Here is a 26237-nt window from a genome sequence, read left to right as displayed (position 1 = left end):
AGACACACTACATCAAATGGGCTTAATGGACATATGTAAAAACTTTCACCCCAAAGAAACAAAATACACATTCTTTCTAAATGCACATGGAACATTTTCAAAGATAGACCACATGATAAGACACAAGACATGCCTCAACAAATTCAAGGAAATAGAAATCATATCAAGCTTTTTCTCAGACCACAAGGCCTGAAACTACAAACTGACCTCAAAGAAAAAAAAACACTCAAAATCATGACGATTTTATAGCATACAATTAATAATGAATGGGTTGATGATGAGATCAAGGAAGAAATCAAAAAGTTTCTGAAAACAAATGAAAATTAATACACAACAGTTCAAAACTTATGGGATAGAACAAAGGCAGTCCTGAGAGGGAAGTTCATTGCTATACATGCCTACCTAAAAAAGATAGAAACATTTCAAATAAACAATCTAACTCTACATATACAAAAACTGGAGCAACAACAAGAAACAAAGTGTAGTACAAGTGGAAGGAAGGCAATAATCAAGATCAAAGCAGAATTAAATGACATAGAGAATAATGGAACAATACAAAGGATTTATAAATTCAGAAGCTGATTCTTTGAAAAGATAAACAGAATTGACAAGGCTTTCAAAAGATTCATCCAAAAAAGAGAGAGAGAGCCCAAGTAAATAAAATCAGAAATGAAAGAGGTGAAATTAAAGCTGATACCACCAAAATACAAAGGATTGCAGGAAATTACTATGCACAACCATATGCTAAAGAAGTTGAAAACCTGGATGACATGGACAAATTTCTAGAAACATATAGTCTTCCAAAAACTGCATCAAGAAAAACAATAAAGTCCAAACAGACCAATAACAGCTAGTGAAATTGAAGCAGTAATTAAACAAATAAACAAACAACTCTTGGCACACAAAAGCTCTGGACTGGATGGTTTCACATGAGAATTTTACAAAACATTTAAGGAAGAGCTAACCCCTATACTTCTGAGACTACTCCAAAAAATACAAGAAGATAGAAGACTCCCAGACTCTTTTGATGAAGCCATCGTCATGCTAATCCTCAAACAAGATAAAGAGAGTCTGTGGGAATAAAGGGGGCATACCTCAGCATAATAAAGGCCATAAATGAAAAACATACAGCCAACATCTTATTCAATGGGTAAAAATGAAAAGCTTTCCCACTAAGATCAGGAACAAGAGAAGGGTGTCTGTTTTTACCACTTCAGAATATTATTGGAATTTCTAGCCACAGGGATCTAACAAGAACAAGAAATAAAAAGCATCCAAATTGGAAAGAGGGAAGCAAAACTATCACTGTTTGCAAAATACATGATAGTGTACATAGAAAACCCTGCAGGTTCCACCAAAAAAAACTACTTAGTAAGTAAATTTAACAAAACAGAGGTACACAAAGTCAATATTCAGAAATAAAGGCATTTTCATATACCAACAATAAAACATCAGAAACAAAAATTAGGGAAAAATTCCCATTTGCTATATCAACAAGAAAAATAAAGTACCTAGGAATAAACCCAGCCAAGAAAGCAGAAGAACTATAGTCAGAAAACTACACAACTCTGAAGAAATTAAGGAAGACTCAAATAAATGGAAGCATATACCGTATTCATGGATTGGAAGAATTAACATCATCAAAATGTCCATATTATCAAAAGTAATTTATAGATTCAACACAATCCCTATTGGAATACCAATGACATATTTTACAGATACAGAACAAATATTTTGAAAATGTATATGGAACCATAAATGACCCCGACTATCCTCAACAATTCTGAGAAAAAAAAAGAACCGGTAGGAGGGATCACAATATCTGACATCAAACTATATTACAAGGCCTCTTGGATCATTAAGGTATATGTATAAAGGATTCATGGACAAAGCCAAAGGGTGGGTAGGATTGAGTGAGGGAGTTTGAGTGGGTGAGGTGAGGGAGAGTGGTGGGGGCAAAATGGAGTAACTGAAGTTGAACAACAATTTAAAAAATCAGCCCTGGCTCATGTAGGTCAGTGGATTGAGCTCAGGCCTGCATACCAATGGGTCACTGGTTCAGTTCCCAGTCAGGGCACATGCCTGGGTTGCCAGCCAGGTCCCCAGTAGGGAGTGTTTGAGAGGCAACCACACATTGATGTTTCTCTTCCTCTCTACTTCCCTTCCTCTCTGTCTAAAAATTAAATAAATAAAATTTTAAAAATTAATACATTATGGAAAATATTTTTAAAATAAAAATTTAAAAGAGATACATAAGTCGAAAAATACAGTCTTGTAATGGCATAAGAACCACCACATAGAAAAATGGAACATAATAGAGAGCCCAGAAGGAAACCCATGTCTCTATGGTCAATTAATATTTGACAAAAGAGACAGGGGCACAAAATGGAATAAAAATATCTTCAAAAACTGGTGCTGGAAGACCTTGCCAGCTACATGCAAAAAAATGAAACTCCACCAACAGCTTACACCATACACAAAAATAAACTCAAAATGGATAAAATACTTAAAAATAAGTCATGACACCATAAAAGTCCTAGAGAACATAGGAAAGAAATTTTCATATATTCCACCCAGCAAAATTTTTACTGCTCTATCCCTATAGGAAGGCATATTAAGGAAACGATAAACAAATGTAACTTCTTAAAAAAAAAAGAAACAACACTTCTAGACAGCTAATGAAGATATCAGCAAAATGAAAAGTGAACCATTTGTAGGGGGAAATATATTTATCAATGATTTCTTGAACAAGAATTTGATCTCCAAAATATAAAAAAGAACTTACATGATCCCACTGCAGGAAGACAAACAATTCAATTTAATAAAATGATCAAAGGACCTGAACAGACACATCCGCAAGGAGGACACAGAGAGGGGCTATAGACATATTAAAGGATGCTCAGCATCGCTAGCCATCAGAAAGATGCAAAATAACACCACAATGAGTTACCACTTCACATTGGTCAGAATGGCCATCATAAACAAATTAACAAACAAGTGTTGGAGAGGATGTGGAGAAAAGGGAACCCTAGTGCACTGTTGGTGGGAATGCAGAATGGTGCAGCCACTGTGGAAAACAGTATGGAATTGCCTCAGAAAACTAAAAATGGAACTGCCTTTTGACTTTGCAATTCCTTTGCTGGGATTATACCCTCAGTATTCTGAAACACCCTATTCAAAAGACCCTATGCACATCAATGTTCATAGCAGCATTATTTGCAATAGGCAAGTGCTGGAAACAGCCCAAGTGCCCATCAATAAATGAGTGTATAAAAAATTTTTGGTGCATTTACACAATGGAATACTATTCAACAGAAAGAAAGAAGGATCTCCTGCCCTTTGGGACAGCATGGATGGAACTTGATAGCTTTATGCTAAATGCAATAAGCCAGGTGGTGAAAGACAAGTACCATATGATCTCACCTATAACTGGAATATAATCAACAAAACAAACAAGTGAGTAAAATAGACCTGGAGACATGGAGACAAAGAACTCAAAAGCCTGCTGGCACTAAACTCAATTTGTACATATCCAATTACTTTAAAAATAGACCCTCAAAGCATATTTTCAGCCATTTATGGCCTCCCTGCTTTACATATGCTGTGAAACCTCACCCCATATTAGCTGGTCATTGATAAGATAAAGCTTTATTCTTATAAGACCCCAAGCTGCTATGGCCCTTTGGAGCCCCCAGAGATTCCCAGCCTTTCTGTGGAATGACATCACCTAGATATCTAAGCCATCTCCCTTATCCCCTTCTCCTTCAAGTAGTTTTCTTCTCCTCCTTCTGAGTAGAGACTCCTTCACTTTTGCTCCTGGACAGACTCCTCCTGTGAAGGACATTAGCTCTAATAAAACCCTATCCAAACCCCACCAGATAAGCTTGTTTTGTGTTACTGTCTTTTATGATCATATCTTCTCTCCTACTTACCCCAAATTCCTTGAACTCCTGACAGAACATAAAAATATGTATTTAAAGACACTCAGAGCTAATTAAACCTGCAAAGTTTCAACTGCCAGTCTAATTAAATACATTATACTCAAAGATGTGCATTACGAGTATATATTTGAGAAATGTCTGCATAATTTGAAATGTAAAATTAAGGGAAAAAAGTTTCCCCATCTTTTGTATTAGTGGCTGAAGGCATATTTTAAAAATATTTTTTGATTTCTTAGTACTTTTTTGGCATATCTTTTATTGTTCTTCTGAAATTAAATAATTACTGAACAATGATAGGGTATAAAAATGAGAAACATATACATTAATTTTTGACAGAAATCTAGTTATAAACAAGAACTTTCTATAATTCAAGACTTGTAGTTATATATTTCATGATAAATTAAATGGTTAAGTTTAGCCAATATAGCCCTGAACATTACCTAAGAAAATGCTTTATTTCTAATGGAAGACTTCTTTTATTGAATTATTTTTCATTCATTTATTCATTTATTTAACAAGTAGTGATAGAGATAGCATGTGTTTTGGAATTAGACTTCAGCTCAAATTATAGCTCCATTGCTTAGTAATTGTGAAAATTTGGACAAGTTAACACTGGTAAACCTCACTTGCTTAATTATTTGATCAGGCATGCTTTTGCTGACACACTCAAATGTTTGTTGAGCACTCAATATGTGCACATATTATTAGCAAAACTAATAATTTCTAGTTTAAACAGTCACAAAGCCTACCAAATGATGTGTTTGGAAAGTGCTTGCTAACCAGTAACCAGGTAATGGATGAAACTTAGTTGTATTAGAGAATACTATCACTATCCCCAATTTATATAACTCCTGTCATATATTTAGTAGTGGTCTTCTTTTATGCCATCTTTCAAAGGAAGTATTAACAATACACTAATTTAGACTGACAAAATGCAAAGGTTTGATGGTCACAGGAAGAATAATTTTTAAGGGAAAGGATCAAGACAAGTAAGAACAGACAAATTTAAATGACTGGCTAAACAGAAGTTAACTTTCTGAAGAAAGTAAGTGAGAGCAAGGACAATTCCAATTGCAGGAATTTCTGATTTTTTGCCTATTTTGCATTGGTTTAGTTAATCTATTATTATTTTCAGCAAAGGATATTATTTACTCTGTACCTTTTAGCCATACTTCACAAAATTGAAGAAATCAAGGACTTCCTGCGCAGAACCAAGCAAGGACACCAAATCTGTATGATCAAGAAAAAAAAAATAAAGACAGTGTGAAGTTTAAAGTCTGATGAAGCAAATATCTTTATACCTTGGTCATCACAGACAAAGAGAAGGCCAAGAAACTGAAGCAGTCCCTTCCCTAGATTTGGCAGTGAAGGAGTTGAAATGCACTAGACATGCTGGTCTGTATTAAAATGTTAAAAATTAAAAAAAAAAGAAAATTATTTACTACATATGCTCATTGTCACAAAATAATTTTCTCTAAAGGGTAAGATTTTTTTTTCCTTGCATCAGAAGTAAAGTACTGAGTTTTTGGGACTGTAAGATGCACCAGACCATAAAACACACCTAGATTTTAGTGGAAGGAAATAGGAAAAAAAATTGAAGGAAAAAACGTGGTAAAATATTTAATAACATAAATAAATAGGCTGCCGCCGCCCCCCCCCCACCAACGAGCCAGGTAAGCTACATTAGGACTATAAGACTCACCCCCATTTTCCTCCCAAATTTGGAGAGGGGGGAAGTGCATCTTATAGTCCAAAAATATGGTAAGTCTTTATGTAATGATTATTTTTAGTATTATTTTACTTTGCTATGCTGCATAATGCTGCATATAAACAATCCTCTCTTTCTAAAGGCCAGAAGTTGGACAGTTAAAACTCTGTAACCAAAATTCTGAAAACAATTTAAAGAGTGATTCCTGACCATTGTGAAATTACATCATTTATTAGACAATCAAATGCCCTTATGATTTTACTGATGATTATTATAGCAGGGGTGTATAACCTTATGGCATCTGCACTACAATGGAAGAAGAGTTGTCTTGGGCCACACATTAAATAGATTGTGACACATAATCAAACAAATAAAACTCTTAATGTTTTAAGTAAATTTATGATTTTTGTGTTGGGCCACATTCACAGCCATTCTGAACTGCATGTGGCCCACAAACCACAGGTTAGATAACCCTGTATCTAAAGGACTACCAGAAATGGAGCCTGTTGAGCCCTTCAAAACATGGATCCAAATGTGTGGATTACATGTATGTGCAGTTGCTCTCTAATAGCTCTTTGAATTTACATGAAGTCAGCATAAGCTCATTCCAGACCCAAGTACACATGTCACTATTTTAAATTGACCTCAAACTGGCTATTGGTCTCTTTGTTGTTCCTAGAGACCTTGGTTTGATTGGATGTAGATACTCAGACTTATGCTTCCTATTAATGCTTCCTTGTATTTCTATTAATACAAAAACTTCCAGGTAAGAGTGGATCACAATTTTTAGATAGATGTAGACTGGAAATTTAAGGATAGTTCTAACCACTATTTTTTACCCCTGAGAGTAATATAAAATAATATTGAACATCAACTGTAACTTAAAAATTAAAAAAGAAGAATTGAGCTGTTCTGGCTTTGCATCATACTTAAAACAAGACCACCTATACTTAAAATGAACCTTAGAAGATCTGGTCCCTGCATACCTTTCCAACCTCATCTCCTCCTATACTTTTACCCTTTGCTCACTAAACCCCAGCCAATTTGACTTTTCTGCCCCTCAGACACACAAAATGCATTCTCTCCTAGGGGCCTTTTCTTGTTGCCGAGAATAGTATGTATTCTGATTTTCGATAACATGCTTCTTTTTACCCAGCCCACAACTCAAATATTGTCATTATAGAGAGGCCTTCCTTGATTACTCAATCTAATGGCACTCTTAGGCTTATTAAATCCTACCCATTGCTGACAATCACTCTTTATCATATTAGTTCTTCTTCGTAGAATTTATGTCCACCTATAATTATCTTGTTTTTAATGTCTGTCTCTTCTCACTACAATATAAGTCCAGTGAAAGTGGGGCCTTGTTGTCTTATTCTCAACTATATCTTTAATACTTAGAAGAGTGCCTGTGTTAGAGTAGACATTCTTGAATTTGTTGATGAATTAATACATTTTGACAATGACTTGAATTCCCCCTCAATTTCTAAGTTTAGAATAGGTTAATGTATATTGATATCAAGGGTTGGGAATCAGGATCAAGGACACTGAAGTGTAATATAAGAGAGTAGCTATGGATGTATTCCAATCACATCATCTAAGACTTATTAACAGTGGAAAAGGTATCTAAAGCAACACTTCATGTTACTCCCATAATTCTGTACTCCATTAAAAATGTCTCTTTTGTCCTTACCTCCTCCAGTACTTTTATTTTCTTAACCATTCCTGAAGTGTGCCATGCTATTTCTCTTAGTTTAGGCCTTCACATATGTTATTCCATCATCTTGAAACAGTCTTTCCCCAGTCTCCTTACCTTCCTAACACATTCTTCAAACCTCAAATAAAATATTACTTTCTTAAAAAGGTTTGCCTCCCTTACCCTTAAAACTAGTTGAAATCTCTAATATATACCCTTATAGACCCCTGTACTTCCATTGTTATGCCCAATACACTTCATTTTTATTCCAGGATGGGGAACAGGGAATTAGTATGTTTTGTTTACCATTGTATCCCTAGTATAATGACTGGCATAGAACAGGAGCTCAATAATTACTATAAATAAAATTATTAAATGATCCTCAACTGGTTACTGGTTAAACTCCAAACTTATCAGTTATATATATGGCCAGGTTTAATTCTATAACATGAATTAGTTTTAGTAAATTGGTGCATGTTTTTATTATTTTATTCCCTTTATGTTTTTATGGTTGTTCAAGTACAGTTGTCTCCACTTTCCTCCCAATGATTTCCCCACCACACCAACCCGCACCTCTCACCCTTAATCCTACCCCCTTTGGTTTTTTCATGGATCATTTATACATGTTCCTTTATGACCCTTCATCTTCTGTCCCATTATCAAAAATATGGAATTCTTCATGAATTTGCATGTCATCCTGGCATGGGGACCATGCTAATCTTCTCTGTATGGCTCCAAGTTTAGTATATGTACTGCCAAAGTGAGCACTTACTTCATTTATTTTTAATAGAAGCTTATTTTTATTTTTAAAATTATTTTCATTTTTCAGTTACACTTTACATTAGTTTCAGGTGTATGCATATTTTTCTTATTTCTTGTGCTATATTTCAACTTATTTCATTGTTCTTCTGTGATGAAACAAGCTTACTTTATACTTGCTCCTCTTACTTTCTTTTCCAAAAAGAAGCCTTTGTTCAAACTGTCTCAGATCTTTGAAACTACCCTTTTAAAAAAAAATTCTGGCTGATCATATTATCATTCTCTACATCTTTAAACTGATGTTCTAGAAAGCCCTTCTCAGAAAAAAAAATAATCAAAATAAAAATTTTCTGTTTTTTTTTGTGTGTGTGTGTGTTGTTGTTAAATCAGAATGTAAATTTCAGCCCTGGCTTCTGTGTCTCAGTCGATTGAGCACCAGCCTCCACAAACCAAAGGGTCACTGGTTTGATTCCCAGTCTAGGGCACATGCCTGGGTTGTGGCCCAGGTCTACAGTAGGGGATGCTCGAGTGGCAACCATACACTGATGTTTCTCTCCTTCTCTTTCTCCTTCCCTGACCTTCTGTCTAAAAATACATTTAAAAAAACTTTTTTAAAGAGTATGAGTTTCAGAAGATTGGGGATCTTGTCTGTTTAGCTGATTTCTTTGTCTTCTTCTTTTATCCTTACCTGAGGACATGTGTTTTTCATTGCTTTCACAGAGACAGGAAAGGAGAAAGGAAGGTAGAAAAAGAAACGGTGATGCGAGAGAAGCACAAATTGGTTGCCTTGACTGGTTGCCTCCTGTAGGCATCCTGACTGGGGATTGTACATGCACATACCAGGAATGGAACCCACACTCTAAGTATGTGCCTTGACTGGGAATTGAACCAGCAACCTTTCAGTTACAGGAGGACACTCCAACCAATTGAACCATGCCAGGAATGGCTGTTTATCTCTTTTGTTTTCAGTGCTAGTATAATGTCTGGAACATCATGGGTGCTCGGCAAATATTTGCTTAGTAGATGGGTTTCTATATACCATTCTTGGCCTAGAGTAGGGAAGTTCCATAGATTCTTGCAAATGCTTGAGCTTCTAAATGTAGTTGGATTTTAGATTCCTTAGAGATGGGAAATACCAGTTCAGAATCAGTGTAAACAAACACTAGATTTGGAAGATTTGGACAAGAGTTTGATCTCCAAAATATATAAAGAACTCACACCACTCCACTCCAGGAAAACAAGAAACCCAATCAAAAAATGGGTGAAGGACTTAAACAGGCACTTCTCCAAGTAGGAGATAAAGAGGGTCAGAGACATATGAAAAGATGCTCAGCATCACTATCCATCTGAGAGATGCAAATGAAAACCACAATGAGATACACTTCACACCAGTGAGAATGACCATCATAAACAAATCAACAAACAAGTGTTGGAGAGGCTGTGGAGAAAAGGGAACCCTACTGCACTGTTGGTGGGAATGCAGACTGGTGCAGCCACTGTGGAAAACACAATAGAATTTCATCAGAAAACTAAAAATGGAACTTCCTTTAGACCCAGCAACGCCACTGTTGGGATTATACACTAAGGATCCTGAAATACCAATTCATAAGAACCTATTCACCCAATGTTCATAGCGGCACAATTTAGAATAGCCAAAGTTCTGGAAGCAACCTAAATGCCCATCAGTGAATGAGTGGATCAAAAATTAATGTCGTACATTTACACAATGTTATACTACACAGTGGAGAAAAGGTAATCCTACCCTTTGACACAGCATGAATGAATCTGGAGGCCATTATGCTAAGTGAAATAAGTCAGGCAGTGAAAGACAAGTACCATATGATCTTACCTGTAGGTGGAAACTAATCAGAAAAACAAACAAACAAGCAAAGTATAACCACAGACATTGAAATTAAGAACAAACTTACAATAACCAGAGGGGAGGTGGGAGGGGTTGGGGGGTAAAAGAGGAAGTGTTGTCAGGAAAATGTAAAGGACAAAGCCAAAAGGGGTAGGATCAAGGATGGGAGGTGGGGATGGATGGGGTGGGGGCGAGTGGTATGGGGAAAATGGAGACAACTGTACTTTAACAACAATAAAAAAATTAAAAAATAATAACAGGTTAATAATTAATATTTTGGTCCCAGATTACTAAGAAATTAAGCTCATTTTACAGTTTGTTTTCAGTGTTATTTTGCGTGTATTTCATATTTTTTAAAATGTGATTTTCATTGCAAGTTAGTTGTTAAGATAAGGTATTTTATCAAAAGATGTCATTATTTTCAATAGCATTAATGTTAAAAAATTATGCCATCAATTACATTCTTTCTCTATTGAGGACCTTGGTTATGGTAAGCATTGCTCTTTGGCCATAAGAATACAATTAATAATCCAACCAATTGATAATAATTTATATAAATTTCCATAAAGTACCTTATTGCTAATAGCCTGTTGAAATCTAGTTTAATAAAGACAACACTCAAAGGTTTTCCCCTCCCAAGTGCAGTAGTTATCAAAATGAATAATTTTCAAACCATTTTTACTTCATAGTCTTTCATGTCAATCTAACTTATAAAGGTACTTAGCTCATTCACTTCAAACTATCCTCTTCCACTGTCCTCCTTTTACATCATCTACCTCAAAATCTCTCAGTAGTCTAGGAAAAGACTAATAAAAAGAGACAAAACTCTCTCTATCCATTATTTTATTTTATTTTTAAAGTATTTAAAAATAAGTATTTACTTATTTATATTTATAGAGAGGAGAAGAGGAGAGAAACATCAATGTATGGTTGCCTCTTATGTCCAGTACTGGGGACCTTGCCCACAACAAAGACATGTGCCCTGACTGGGAATCTAACCAGTGACCCTTTGTTTCATAGGCTGGCACTCAATCCACTGAACCACAGCAGCCAGAGCTCTCTTTCAATTATTTTTTAATAAATAAGATCAACACTATGTCAAGACCCATACTAATAAATTTGATCATCTGAATGAAATGGGCCTATTTCTATAATAAAATGTAAATTGTTAAAATTGATTTCAAAATAGAAAGCTCAAAATTGACAAATAACTATAACAAAAGAAAGTTGGAAATGAAAAGTAAAGCAATTACCTGAAAAATATCTCTTGACCACATGGTTTTATGGCTGATTTGCTTTAAACATTCAAGGAACTATAAATTTCCAACTTTTTAAATTAATATTACTTAACAGTTTATTTTATGGCCTGGGGGATGGAGGAATTGAAGAAAAATAAAATACAGAAAGAACTCATGAACATGGACAAGAGGGTGGTGATTGGAGGGAGGGAGGGCAGTGGGTGGAAGAAAAGGAAGGTATGGGGGGATAAAAAAATAAAACCAGCTACAACTTAAATATATGGTATATCTCCTTCACTGCCTGGATTATTTCACGTAGCATAATGTTTTTCTGGTCCCATCCATGCTGCTGCAAAGAGGAGGAGCTCCTTTTTTTTCTTTCTGCTGCATAGTATTCCACTGTGTAAATGCATCACAGTTTTTTGATCTCACCTATAAGTGGAACTTAATCAACAAAACAAACAAGCAAGCAAAATACGACCACCAGAGACAATGAAATAAAGAACAAACTGACAGTTACCAGAGAGGAGGGTGGAGAGAGATAATAGAGAAAGGGCCATCAAGGAGCATCTATAAAGGACACATGGACAAAGCCAAAGGGGATAGGTTCCAGGGTGGGAGGCGGGAATGGGTGGGGCATGGGGGTGTAGTAGGGTGAAAATGGAAACAACTGTACCTAAACAGCAAGTACACAAATAATAAAATAAAGTAATTTTTTTTTGTAATATAAACTCAAGTTTATTTTAACTGCAAGCATATTTCTGATACATAACTTTGGCAAATATAACCCTTATCACAAACACACTATGGTCTAATCTCATTTATAAATGTATGTTTGTGTGTTTGTGTATATACATATATATTTACATATATATGCTAAATAATGAAATATTGTAGATGCATATTATACAAATATTTTGTTAAGGACTTTCTAAGGATGATTTCTATAGCAAAAACCATGTAAGAAAAAATTTAACAATTGGTAGATATGACTAAACACAACTTAGAAAGATAATGAATGACAAAATAAAAATGGGAACTTGGGGGAAATAATTAAATAATTAAAGAACAGAAAAATGTTAATGTCTTTATTATATGAATACCATATGCATGTCAATTAGAAAACATCAGGCACTCTAGAAGAAAATTTAGAAGCTGCATAAACAATTTATAAACATTTCAATTAATCTATGAAAAATATTTACCCTCCAAATAATCCAAAATCCTATTAAATAACAGCATACAGTTTTTCTCCTATTAAACTACAAAGTGATTTTTAATATGTAATTAGTTCTGGAAAGAATATTGTGAAATTGACACTTACATACATTGATAATAAAGTATAAATCATCAATCATCTTGAGGAAAACTTGGCAATATATGTGAAGTGTCTTAAACAGCATCATATACTAGGACCTAGTAAATTCCCAGATTGGAAATTATTGTGAAGAAATAATCAGTGATATAAAGAATGACACATTTAAAAGGAGGTTCACTATGCACCCCAATGTTCATAGCAGCACGATTTACAATAACCAAGTGCTGGACACAGCCTAAGTGCCCATCAATAAGTGAGTGGGTCCAAAAACTATGGTACATTTACACAATGGAATTGTATGCAGCAGAGAGAAAGAAGCAGCCCCTACCCTTCCTGACAACATGAATGGAACTGGAGAGCATTATGCTAAGTGAAACAAGCCAGATGGTAAGGGACAAATGCCATATGATCTCACCTTTAACTGGAACATAATCAACAAAAGAAAAAAAGCAAATGAAATATAATCAGAGATATTGAAATTAAGAACAATCGAACAATAGCCAGAGGGGAGAAGGGAGGGGACAGAGGGGAGAAGGATTTTCAGGAACTACTATAAAGGACACATTGACAAAACCAAGGAAGAGGATGGAAGCAAGGGAAGGAGGTGTGTTTGGAGGGGATGGGAGGAGGGGGGGAGGAAATTCAGACAACTATAATTGAACAATAATAAAATAATTTTAAAAAGGAGGTTCCTGCAACCTTATTTTAATAGCAAAAATTTGGAATCAGCTTAAGTATCCAAAGATTAGGAATTGTTGAAATAAATTATGATGCATCCAAACAATGGGATATTGGCAGCATTAAAAGGGAAGTTTTAAGATCAATTTTACCAAGAGCAAGTGCATGCCTCTCAAAAGCAATTTGGATTTTGCTGCATTGTGCAAACTTGGTACAGAGTCATCCCAAGTCAATTTCAGTAAACTGGCCTTCGTTAGAAAGATGGTTTTTCTTTTCCATTCAAGTCCCTGCAGTTATGCATTGCAGTGTTGGAGCTAAATAATCATTTTCTGAGGATTTTTTTTACTGCCTGGCATCACCTGTATTAACATGCAAATCATCACTTTGCCCAGCCAGGCCAGTCTTCTCCCTCCAAAGATCATATGCAATGATTTAGAAGTATACATAAATTAGTTTTAAGTAAAGCAAACTATGAAACATAATTTATATAATATTGGTATTTATACACCCATAGTTATATAGAAAAAATATCAACTGCATTTATGTCTTCATATTGGTATTTTAATAATTTTATCTTTGTTATTTTTTTCTTTTAGATTTTATTTTCTATAATTAATTTGTGCTACTTTCTTTTTTTTAAAATAAAGATTCACCCCTAGCCAGTGTGGCTTGATTGGTTGTAGTGTCATCACATTCGCCAAAAGGTTGTGGGTTCCATTCCTGGTTGGAGAACATACCTAGGTTGTGGGTTTGATACCCAGTCAGGGTGCATGTGGGAGGCAATTAATCAAGGTTTCATTCTCACAATAATGCTTCTCTCTCTCTCCTGCTCTTTCTTCCTTCCTTTCTCTCTCTAAAAGCAATGGGAAAAAAATGTCCCTAAGGTAAGAATTAAAAAATAATAATGATTCATAATATTTACATCAAATTGCTGAAATTAATTTATCAATGGAAATATCATTTAAAAACCAGAATATTAATCCACTCAGAGCCTACCTATAACCAGTGAAGAACTCAAAATTCATTTAAAATCAGTAGTTAGAACAATACTTCAGAAAGCTGAAAGCCCTCAAGGTAGCAAAGGGTCAGCTTGAATAAATATACCTTTTAATATATTGATGAAGACAGTGCAGATGCAGATAGGAAAAAAGATAAATTCAACAAGTCCCCACATAATTACACCCATCAACAGGAAGGGGGTAGTGCAGTTCTGTAGATTGTGAAATGTTTGAGAGATCACATTTTACTAGGTCCTTGGTCTTTTGTTTTCTTTTACTTCTTTCTTCTGTAGGATGTATTAAATTTTTTATCAGATCCACTTTGCTGTAAGGATGGATTCGATCATTTAACGCTGTATTATCAGGAGTAAGCTCACTAGACCATGTATTCTAGGTAATTTTATTTTATCTGGGAATTGTAACTGAAGAAGTGCATTTTCAATGTTAGAAGATCTCTAAAATGGTACCTAGCATGAACCTTGGTGAACTGGATACAATCCTACTTAATAGTGCTTTTGATAATATTCATTTAGAACTCCAGTGCCAAATTCAGGAGAGAAAGGACCTTGAATGAAATTAAATTCTAATAGAACGAGGAAGGTAACATGTGCTACTTTTTCTCAGAATTGATGACAATCTTAAAATAGCAAATTTACCCGCATTTAAGTAGTATATTCATAGAAAATGAGTTATTTTTATATAAAATAAAAACAAAACATACACATGGATAGTTGTACAACTTCCAGAAGACAAGTACCTGATTCATCTTTTCTTTATATTACTGGAAAACAGTCTGAAATGTTTTCTAAAAAAGGGCTTTTACAATATTGACAAAGAAAAAAACAGTCAAGTGATTTGATTAAAGTTCTAATAATTGTAAGATTCAAATACAATTTAGTTATCAGTATTTTATTTTTATTTAGACCTTTAAAATGCATAGCTATAGGACATATCAAAATTACTTTGTTCCCATTATAGAGACTGAGTCACCTGTATTTTCTATAAGAACTAATTAGTGCAAAAATAGAATTTAAAGATATTTACCTGTCTTGGCAAAGATAACCTTGTAGGTAGCTACATTTTGGAGTGTGAATTGTTTTCCCTTTGAGCACAAGAGAAAAGTAAAAACATGATTAACACTAAAGTATAATGGGCAAGAACTATATTTTAAAATCAACAAGATTTGTTTTTTTTCCTCATTATAAAAATAATAAGCTGGTGAAGGCAATTACAAAAGCCACACTATCATCTTGCCTGGACAAATTTTTGTAGACTATGAAAGTTTGTGTCTCTGTGTGTATCTGTGTGTGTAGGGAGAGGAGAGGGAGAAGAGGGAGAGAAGAACTTTTGAGAGAACCATCAAGGGGCAAGAAATGGGTAGTGGATAGAGGGGTTAAATAAAGATACACTTAGGCTATTTTTTCTTAAATTATCTAAACAACTGTATCTAGATAATTGTTAGCAAGTACGTCAAATCAGAAATTTGTGTTTTAGCCACTGTAACATATAGTGAAAACTATTCATTACTTGCTTGCTTTTTACTGCACATGATGCTACTAGATAAAATATTTTGTAATGGCTACCTTAGTCAACATTATTCTACTATTTCCAAAAGTAAATGGCAAAGTACTATTCCAAGAGTCCACGTGTGCTTATGTGTGATAATGTGGAAGTCAGTAGCTTGGGACCTAAAAAGAAAGTTTGATGCACTAAAACTGAGTTTTAAGGGCAACAAAAGTGAAGTAGAAATGCTAAATTTATTATAACATTGACCGAATTTTATCCAACCATTTGGGTGCATGCATCACTCTCTGCATCTCAGGTACATTATGAATAATACCTAATGTTCACTCATATGTGAGGCTCATCTGCATCAAAATTTAGAAAGATCTCTCTCTCTCTCTCCTCCCACCATCATGCACACACTCCATTTTCTTAGACTCAGCTATGTGAAAGAAGACATAATTTGAGAATACATGACAGGAGGGAGTTAATGTGGTGAGAATGCAAGCAGAGTAAATAGAAAAATATCTTGGAAATTATTTTGGCACAACCTCTTTATCTATCTGAGTTATACTTTCTTTTCCTCTAACATCTCCCACACTCCAACCATCTCAATGGGATATGTTATTTTATACTTGTGATATAAAGACCAGTAGTAGAAAGCAAATATACATATATTAGAAAAGGACAAGGTCATGGCAGTAAAAATTTGGAAAAACATTTTTATTTTTTTATTATTCAAGTACAGTTGTCTCCACTGGAAAAATATTTTTAAATTTGATATGATAAAAATGTTCAACTCAATAAATATTCATTGTGTGTCTATTATATTTTAGGACATTTTGGGGCACTAAGAGTAATAATTCAAATGTACATAAGCCTTAGTATTAAGGAACTTACATTTAGAGAGCATAGAAACACAAAATGGTGGGTTTCATTTAATGTGGTAACTGACAAAATGAACTGTGAGCTCCATTTAGACAGGAGTCAGACATAATGTTGCTCACTCATATATCCTGATTATCTAGCACCTTGTCTCACACATGGTAAATTATCAATAAATTTTGAACAAATGAACAGAAATATATAATGGATATTATGGGATCAGAGAAGAGGGAAGATCACAGCCTGTGATTTGGGAAGTTTCTTGGAAGGGATGATGCTGAACTGAATTATAAACATTAACACTTTAGACAGTTTTTTAACAACATAAGAATAAATAAGTAGTACTGACAATAAATTAATTTTTAAAAGGAAAAAGAATAAATAAGGATGCATGAAATAGCATTTTAGATATGAAAAACTAAGGATTTTGGTAATGACCAAGTACAATGTGTTTAAATAGTTACTATTTAAGAGAATTTGGGGATTTTGAATGGGGGGGAAATGGCACATCTACATATTCTACATATAATGAACATGGTACGGTATAGCCTTCTATACTTTAAAATGTGAACTTTAGCAGAACTGATACAAAATCAGTTCAAAATTATGTTAAAAATCTGTATTCATACAAAGTTCATAGTTACAAGTCAACAAGAATAGTATTATGAAGAGTGGACTTATTCTGGAACCGAGGGTGAATTTACTTTTAGCACTAACTTCTTTCCATCACTGAAGGTTTTAATAGTAATTTCAGAAGTTGCATAAGGAAAAATATGCTTTCATATAACCAGATGGACCAAAACATAGCCCAGAGTTTGACCACATAACCAGAAATTTTAGAAATATTTATGCAATTACAGACTCCTCTCCAAAATTTAACAGATATTATGTCTAGGTGGTGGATATAGTTTGCTTTCTCCTCAATCAGTTCCTCTTTTAAATGAGCTCCACTAATGGGTCAGATGTGTGATAACTCAGATACTTCCTGAGATATGAATTCTTGAAGACACCTGCAGGATGTCTTTAGCATGAACAATTTATTTTTACCCAGATAACACATGATCATTTTATAAAAGTGAAAAAAGTATAAATAAGCAGAAAAAAGTAAAGTCCTTCCAAATCCTATTATTCAGAATTAACTTTTGCTAACATATTGCTTATACCTGTGTATATATATATAAATATATGTGATATATATATTTACTAACAAATATAAAATACACTGTAGTGTTATATAACCTGATTTTATACTTAACAATGTCATGGATAGCTTTTATTTTAAATATCTATAGGGTTATGTATTCATTTTTATGTCTTCATAGTATTTATTTTATTTATAGCATATAATGTTTAAATGAGCTTTCTTTCCATGAACATTTAGGTTGCTTTCATTTTTCAGCAATATAAAGATTCCTGCCATGAATATGTTTATTCAAATACATTTTCATTCTTGTGCTAGTATTATACAGTATTAGGATAAATATTCAATGTAATGTCTATCAATAAGAGTGAAGGGGGAGAGATTTTTACATTATTTGCAAAACAAATATGTCAGTCTACCCCAGGTTCATGGATGGCAGTAGAAAACATGAGACTCCTGGATTAGCAACAGAGAACAGTTTTTCATTTACAACATTAACAGTAGCCAGAGTATCAGCATTTATGTGTGTTCACACATGTGTGTGCCACTATCCCAAGTCTCAGTTCTCACAGTGACTCAAAAGTGCCAGATAATACAGAGTTGCATTGAAGGAGAGAAACCCTGAGGTTAGAGAACCTGAACTTTTTATAATGGACAATGATCATGCCTGTTCTTTGCTATGGAATAAGATACTATATTTGCCAATGTTTTTAGAAAACCTGTTTATTCGCACTTGTGGAAGACATTATCTTTGCCTTCCACTATTTAAACATCCTTGGAAAGATAATCCAGGAAAAAGGACAGTTAGTGTCTCATTCTCAAGATACTTAGTAATGTTAGAGCCCCAAGGAGTGGATAATTGTCTTCAATAGGTTTATTGAGTCAGAATGCATGTGCATTGTAAGTATTGCCGAAACTGCCTTATTTAAATTTTATACTAATTTATACTCCTAACAATGATTCATTAGAATTCCTATTTCTTCACACCCTCAGCTACACTAAATTTTGTTAGCCTTCCTAATTTTAGCTAACATGATGGAAAAATGGCACTTCATGTTCTGAATTTTTCTTATTGTTTTTAAATTTTATATTTGTTTCAAGTATACTGCATATACAGGATACTGGTTAGACAATTGTATAATATTCAGAGTGATCCCACTGATAATTCTAATACCCATATGGCACCATACATAGTTATTACAATACACACTATATTCCCTATGGTGTACTGTGTTTCCCTGTTACTATTTTATAACTTATTACTCCCTTCAACTTTTCACCCTTCTACCCTACCCCTACCAAACTTGAAACTCTCAGATTTTCTCTGTTATTATAAGTCTGTTTCTGTTTCCATGTTCATATATTTTGTTCTTTAGATTTCGCATATAAGTAAAATCATATGATATTTGTTTTTTTCTGCCTTACTTATTTCACTTAGCACAATACCCTCTAGTTCAATCCATGTTGTCACAAATGGTAAGATTTCATTTTTCAATAGTCAAGCAATATTCTATTTATTTATCCAATTATCTATTAATAGGCACTGGGGTTGTTTCCATATCTTGGCTATTGTAAATAATGATGCAATGAACATAGCTGTACATATCCTTTTTAAAATTAGTGTTTTGGATTTCTTTGAATATAATCCTAGAAGCAGATTTGCTGGATCATAAAATAGTTCTATCACAATTTTTTTGAGGAACCTCCATGCTGTCTTCCATAGTGGTTGCACCAGTCTGTAATCCCACCAACAGTGAACTAGTGTTCCTCTTTCTCTTCATCCTCTCCAGCACTTGCTGTTTCTCTACTTTATTGAAATTATTTATTTATTTTTGAAATAATTTTATTATTATTCTATTACAGTTGTCCCAATTTACCCCCTTTGACCTCTTCTGCCCAGCCCAACCCCTGTTCCCCCAGTCAATTCTCACACTGTTGTCCATGTTCATGGGATATTCATACTTGCTCTTTGTCTCCCTTCTGCTTTCCACCATTATATTCCTCCCCTCTGGGACTTTAGGTCTGTTCCATGTTTCCATGCATATGGTTCTAATTTGTTTGTTTATTTTGTTCATTAGATTCCTCTTATAGGTGAAATCATATGGTATTTTTCTTTCACTAAATGGCTTATTTCATTTAGAATAATATTCTCCAGTTATATCCATGCAGTCACAAAGGGTAGGAGCTCCTTCTTCCTTTCTGCTATGTAGCATTCCATTGTGTATATGTACCATAGTTTTTTGATTCACTCATTTACTGATGGCTACTTGGCTGCTTCCAAGACCTGGCTATTATAAATAGCACTGCTATGAACATAGGGTTGTATAAGTTCTTTTAAATTGGTGATTCAAGATACTTAGTGTACATTCTTAGCAGTGGAATCCCTGAGTCAAAAAGCATTTCCATTTTTAGTTTTTTTAAGGAAATTCCATACTATTTTCCACAGTGGTTACACCAATCTGCATTCTCACCAACAGTGCACTGGGGTCCCCTTCTCTCCACAACCTACCCCGCACTTATTGTTTGTTGATTCATTAATTATGGCCATTCTTACAAATATGAAGTGATATCTCATTGTAATTTTAATTTGTATCTCTCTGATGGCTAGTGATGTTGAGCGTCTTTTCCTATGTCTCTGGGCCCTCTGTATGTCCTCCTTGGAGAAGTATCTGTTCAGATCCATTGCCCATTTTTAAATTGGATTGTTTGTCTTCCTGGTATTGAATGGTATGAGTTCCTTATATATTTTGCAGACTGAACCCTTGTCTTAGGTATCATTGGCAAATATGTTCTCCCTTACAATCAGTTCCCTTTTCCTTTTGCTGATGTTTTATTTTTTACAGAGTCATACAAAGGTTTTTTGTTTGATATAGTCCCATTTATTTATTCTTTCCTTTACATAACTTGCCCTAGGGGATATATATATAAAATCTGTCTTCATCGCCTGGCTTATTTCACTTAGTATAATGCCCTCCAGGCTCATTCATGCTGTTGCATAGGGTAGAACTGGAGAGCATTATGCTCAGTGAAATAAGCCAGGCAATGAAAGACAGATTTTTTAGATATATTTCCTAGGGCAAGTGATGTAAAGGAAAGAATAAACAAGATCTCACCATTAACAGACACCTAATCAACAAAATGAACAAACAAGCAAAGTATAGCCAAAGACATTGAAATCGAGAACAGGCTGACAGTGATCAGAAGAAAGAGGGGAAGGGATAATGGGGGAAAAGTGTGAAGTGTTTACAGGAACAATTATAAAGAACATATGAACAATAGCAAGGGGGGTGGAAACAGGGGAGGGAGGCAGGGAGGGTTGAGTTGGTGGGAAGTGATGGGGGGAAGGCAAAAAACCATAACTGAACAACAATTAAAATTTTTTTAAATAAAATAAAACAAATAAATAAAATTAAAAAAAATAAATTAAAAAATCTTGCTAGGTGGAATATCTGAAATTTTTCTGACTATGTCTTCCAGTAGGATTTTATAGTGTCGCAATTTACTTTGATAACAGCCATTCTAACAGGTATGAGATGCTAACTTATTGTGGTTTTAATTTGCACTTCTGATTAGTGACATTAAGCCTCTTCATATTTTGGTCATTTGTATGCTTGTTTGGAGAATTTGCTATTCAATTCCTCTGCCCATTTCTTAATTGAATTTTTTTGGTGTTGGGTTTCATGAGTTATTTACAAATCTCAGATATTAAGCCCTTATTGGATGTATCATTTGTGAATTTCTTCTTCCATACAGTAGAATGCCTTTTTGTTTTGTTGATATTTTCCTTTATGATGCAAAAAGCATACTAGTTTGGCCCTAGCTGGTGTGGTTTAGTGGACTGAGTGTCAGACTGTGAACCAAATGGTTGCTTGTTCAATTCCCAGCTAGAGCACATACCTGAATTTTGGGACAGGTCCCCAGTAGGGGGTGCTCAAGAGTCAACCACACATTGATGCTTCTCTCCTTCTCTTTCTCACTCCCCCTCTCTAAAAATAAATAAATAAAACCTTTTACACAACTTTCTAGTTTGATAAAGTCACCTCTGTGTATTTATTCTTTTAATATCATGTGTTTAGTTTTATCTCCCTTGCCCAAGGAGACATATCCAAAAATATTACTAAGAGCAATGCCAGAAATATTACTATGTTTTGTTTTAGAAATTTTATGCTTTCAGCTGTGTAGTATTCCATTGTGTAAATGTATCACACTTTCTTTGAACCAATCATTTACTGATAGGCACTTAGGTCATTTCCAGAACTTGGTTATTGTAAATTTTGCTGCTGTGAATATTAGGGTGCATAACTTCATTTGACTTTGTGTTTCAGGATACTTAGGGTAAAATCCCAGCAGTGGAATTGCTGGGTCAAAATGTAATTCCATTTTTAGGCTTTTGAGGAAATTCCATACTGTTTTACACAATTGCTACACCACTCTGCCCTCCAACCAACAATGTACTAGGGTTCCCTTTTCTCCACATCCTCGCCAGCATTTGTTGTTTGTTGATTTATTTATGATGTCCATTCTGACCTGAGTGAAGTGGTATTTCATTGTGGTTTTAATTTTCATCTCTCTGATAACCAGTGATGTTGAGTATTCTTTCATATGTCTCTGCACCCTCTGTATGTCATCATTGGAGAAATGTCTATTCAAGTCCTCCTAATCAACAAAACAAACAAGCAAGAAAAACATAACCAGATACATTGAAATAAAGAACAAACCAACAATAACCAGAGGGGAAGGGGAAGTGGGACAATGGGGGAAATAATGGGAAGGGACATCAAGAAACATGTATAAAGAACCCATGGACAAAGACAAAGAAGGGTAAGGTTGAGGGTGGGAGACAGGGGTGGGGGGAAGTGGTGGTGGGAAAATGGAGACAACTGTACTTGCACAACAATAAAAAAGATTAAAAAAATAAAGTGCACCTGATCTTACCACAAGTTTAAAAAATATGCTTTCAAAGTATATATTTAAGTCTTTAATCCATTTTGATTTTATTCTTATATATGGTATAAAGAGTTGACCTAGTTTCAATTTTTGCATGTATCTGTTCAATTTTCCCAATACCTTCTATGATATAGACTGTTTTTACTCCATTTATATTATTACCTCTTTTGTCATATAGTAGTTGACCATATAGGTACATATTTATTTATTTATGGGCTTTCTATTTTGTTTCATTGGTTCATGTGTCTTTTTAATGCCAGTCTCATGCTGTTTTGATTACTATAGTTATGTAGCATAATTTGATAACAGGTAATGTGGTACCTCCAACTTTGTTCTTCTTTCTCAAATTTGCTGTAACTATTCGTGTTCTGAAATATTTTACTTCAATTCTTAGTAGTTACATTAAATATATTTTAGTGTTTACTTATTTATTTAAATCCTCAGCAGAGGGTCTGTTTTATTGATTTCAGAGAAAGAGGAAGAGAGTGAGAGAGATCAATTGGTTGTTTCCTGTATGTGCTCTATCTGGGGATTGAATCCACAACCTAGGTATGTGCTCTGACAAAACATCAAACTTGTAACCTTTGGTGTACCAGACAATGCTACAACCAACTTTCCCATTCAGCCAGGGTTCTTTTGTGTTTCTTTTCACAACTGTGTTTTTTCATTGTGAATTGCCCTTTCGTGTACTTTGTGACTTTTTCTGTTGATTTTTTAATCTTTTTTTGTTGATTTATAGGTAGCTTTAGTATATTAAAACATGAACACATTATATATCATGTATTGTAAATACATACTATACATATCTTTCATCTCTCTCTTTTAAAAATATTTTAATTATTTTTAGACAGAGAAGAAGGGAGGGGGAGAGAAACAATGAAGGATCAATGCACACCCCCATGCACACCCCCAACTGGGAACCTGGCCCATAACCCAGGCATGTGCCCTGATCTGGGAATCAACACGGTGACCCTTTGGTTCACAGGCCAGTGCTCAATCCACTGAGCCACACCAGCCAGGGCCTTTCTTCTCCCTCTTAACTTTTTTTTCTTAGCTTCAGAAATTGGAAGCATGATTTTTATTCATTAAAACTCCTGACTCTTTCATAAGTTATAATTTTCTTTCCACAAATAGCCCAGCATTTATAACATGAGTTTGGTACCATTCTACAAACTGAAATGCATGTATCCTTTAAATAATAGCTAAATTTAAAGTCATTTTGAGGTCAAATACCTATATCTCCTTGAGTGTATCAGCAGTGTTTTGCTTTTTCTCTGAAGTTTCAAGTTTACTGCGGTCAGATATCTTGTCACTTCAATAAGAAAGTATGGACCATTGGAGACTAAAAAGTTTGGCCCTTCAGAGTTTTTTTTTTCTTTAATTCCCATGGGGGGGGAACATGTTCAGTGAATTTTGTAGAAAGTTTCATGACATGGCCATCTGACAGCATTCAACAAAATAAAATATATTTTTCAGCTTCTTCCAAATAGCTTATAGATGGTTTGTGGTTTAGTGGCACAAAAACAAAGATAATTCAGTCTTGATCATTTATTTTTTAAATATTTTTATTGTTACTCAATATAGTTGTCACAATTTTCCTCTTTTTATTTTTCACCTGATATTGCATTATGAAGCACAAGTCTGCCCAATAAATGATGGGGTGGAAACTATTTACAGAACCTTTCCTTTTTCACCTGAATGAACTTTTAAATATTCTCTTTTATTGAAAGTATCTCATCTACAGAAAGTGAATCCAGTTTTATGCCATTGTGGCAAAGTTTTCAAATTACTTATAATCAGATGGTTAAATATTAGGTATATCATTCATATTGGAAACTTTCACATTTGTCAGTGATTTCAGGGTTGATCTGTGATGAGAGAATGCATTATTCAATAAATAGAGATAGAAAATATATTTATCCATGTAGAACAAATAAAGCTGAACTCCTATCTTTCAAAATTTTTTAAGAAAACAACTAGAGATGAATTAAGTGTTGTGATAGTAAAAGAAAACTTTAGCATTATCCATATAAAATTTATTGACTACTACTTTAGTGTAGGTAAAGCATTTCTTTATTAAAAATGTAAAAAACAAAAACAAAATATAAAAGGATTAATCACAAAATAAAATATTTATTATTTACACAACATTAAGATTACTACCTTATTTTCATTAAAATAGACTAGTGAAATAGAATGTAAGGACACCACACAAACTGAGTGAAGGCATTTATAATGCATATATAATTGTCAAATATCTGGTACCAAAAATAAAACTTCATGAGAACAGACCTATAAATGGCAGTATGGTTATTTGCTGGGTATTATAAATTAGAACAATGACATAAGGCTAATTCACCTAATTTTTCCCCAGTGCTAGTCAGGACACACATGCTTCATCAATCTTTCATTTAACTAACCACTGGCTATAATTTATGGGTAACACCCCTTCTTAGTTCCACAGGTATCCCTTATCAGCAGATTGGGTCAAACAGAAAGTATAACTTCTATTTTGCATAATGTTAAATAAATATTGGGTGTTGATATATTTTTGGTTACTATTATTGCCTAATATGTAATCTGAAGTAGTCTGTTAATCTTGTTGTATTTACCCCTTCACCTTACTTGACATTGCATTTTTGTTAATAAATTATTTTTTCTCCTGAGTACAATTAAGATATGTATAATTCTAAATCACACATTCTAGTAGGTGTCATTGTTTATTTCACAAACCCCATGATAGGTGTTGCTACAAAACTTCATTGGTTTAAAATTAGGTTTTTATATCTTAGGTAATACATTCTGAGATACACCAATTTTGAAAGATAATTCTGAGCCTTTAGCAAAGCATAAGGACAAATATATAGGTAGAACCTGTTGATCACACATTCAGCCAAGATGGAGGCATAGGTAAACATACTTTGCTTCCTTTCACAACCAAAAGAAAGACAAAAACAAGGAGGAATGAAGATGGACAGCCAGGGTAGAGGGAACATGTGGCAACAAGATGAACCAGGTGAGCACAGAGGCAACTGGTCTACTGGATGGTCCTACAATCTTGTGTGGATAAGCTGAGAGGCACAACTGGATAACAAGACAGGCTGTACAACCCAGGGTTCCAGAGTAGGAAACTTAAGCCTCAAAACCTCTAGCTGTAAACACTTGGGGGATGGTTACAGCAGAAGGAAAATTTCCCAGCCTCATGGGAGAGTTCATTGGAGAGACCCATAACATCTTAGAATGTACAGAATCCCACAAACCTGAGAATCAGCACCAGAAGGGCCCAATTCACTTGTGTGTGGCAGAGGAAGTAACTGAAAGAGGGGCAACACCCAAGCAAGCAGCATTGTTCCCTCTCGGACTCCCCCACACACACATACAGCTCCACAACACAATGACATTGGTTGCCCTGCCCTGGTGAATACCTAAGGCTTCACACCTTACAATGTAACAGGTACAATGAGACAAAGAAATACGACCCATATGAAAGAGCAGATCAAAACTCTAGGAAAAAAAACAACAACTAAGCAACAAGGAGTTAGCCAACCTATCAGATGCAGAATT

At 34.4% G+C, this 26237-nt stretch overlaps 1 non-coding gene across 1 annotated transcript; it reads right to left on the bottom strand.

Annotated features, from left to right (window-relative positions):
- Window positions 1-8006: 8006 nt before the first annotated feature.
- LOC123805256 lies at window positions 8007-8113 on the bottom strand. The gene has a single exon (XR_006783286.1). It is a non-coding gene; the product is annotated as a U6 spliceosomal RNA (small nuclear RNA).
- Between the last annotated feature and the right edge of the window lie 18124 nt (window positions 8114-26237).

Source organism: Phyllostomus hastatus, unplaced genomic scaffold, assembly GCF_019186645.2.
Source record: "Phyllostomus hastatus isolate PE091 unplaced genomic scaffold, TTU_PhHast_1.1 phas_scaffold_28, whole genome shotgun sequence".
In the NCBI taxonomy this organism is placed as follows: Eukaryota; Metazoa; Chordata; class Mammalia; order Chiroptera; family Phyllostomidae; genus Phyllostomus; species Phyllostomus hastatus.
This window is presented reverse-complemented; position numbering and strand designations above follow the sequence as displayed.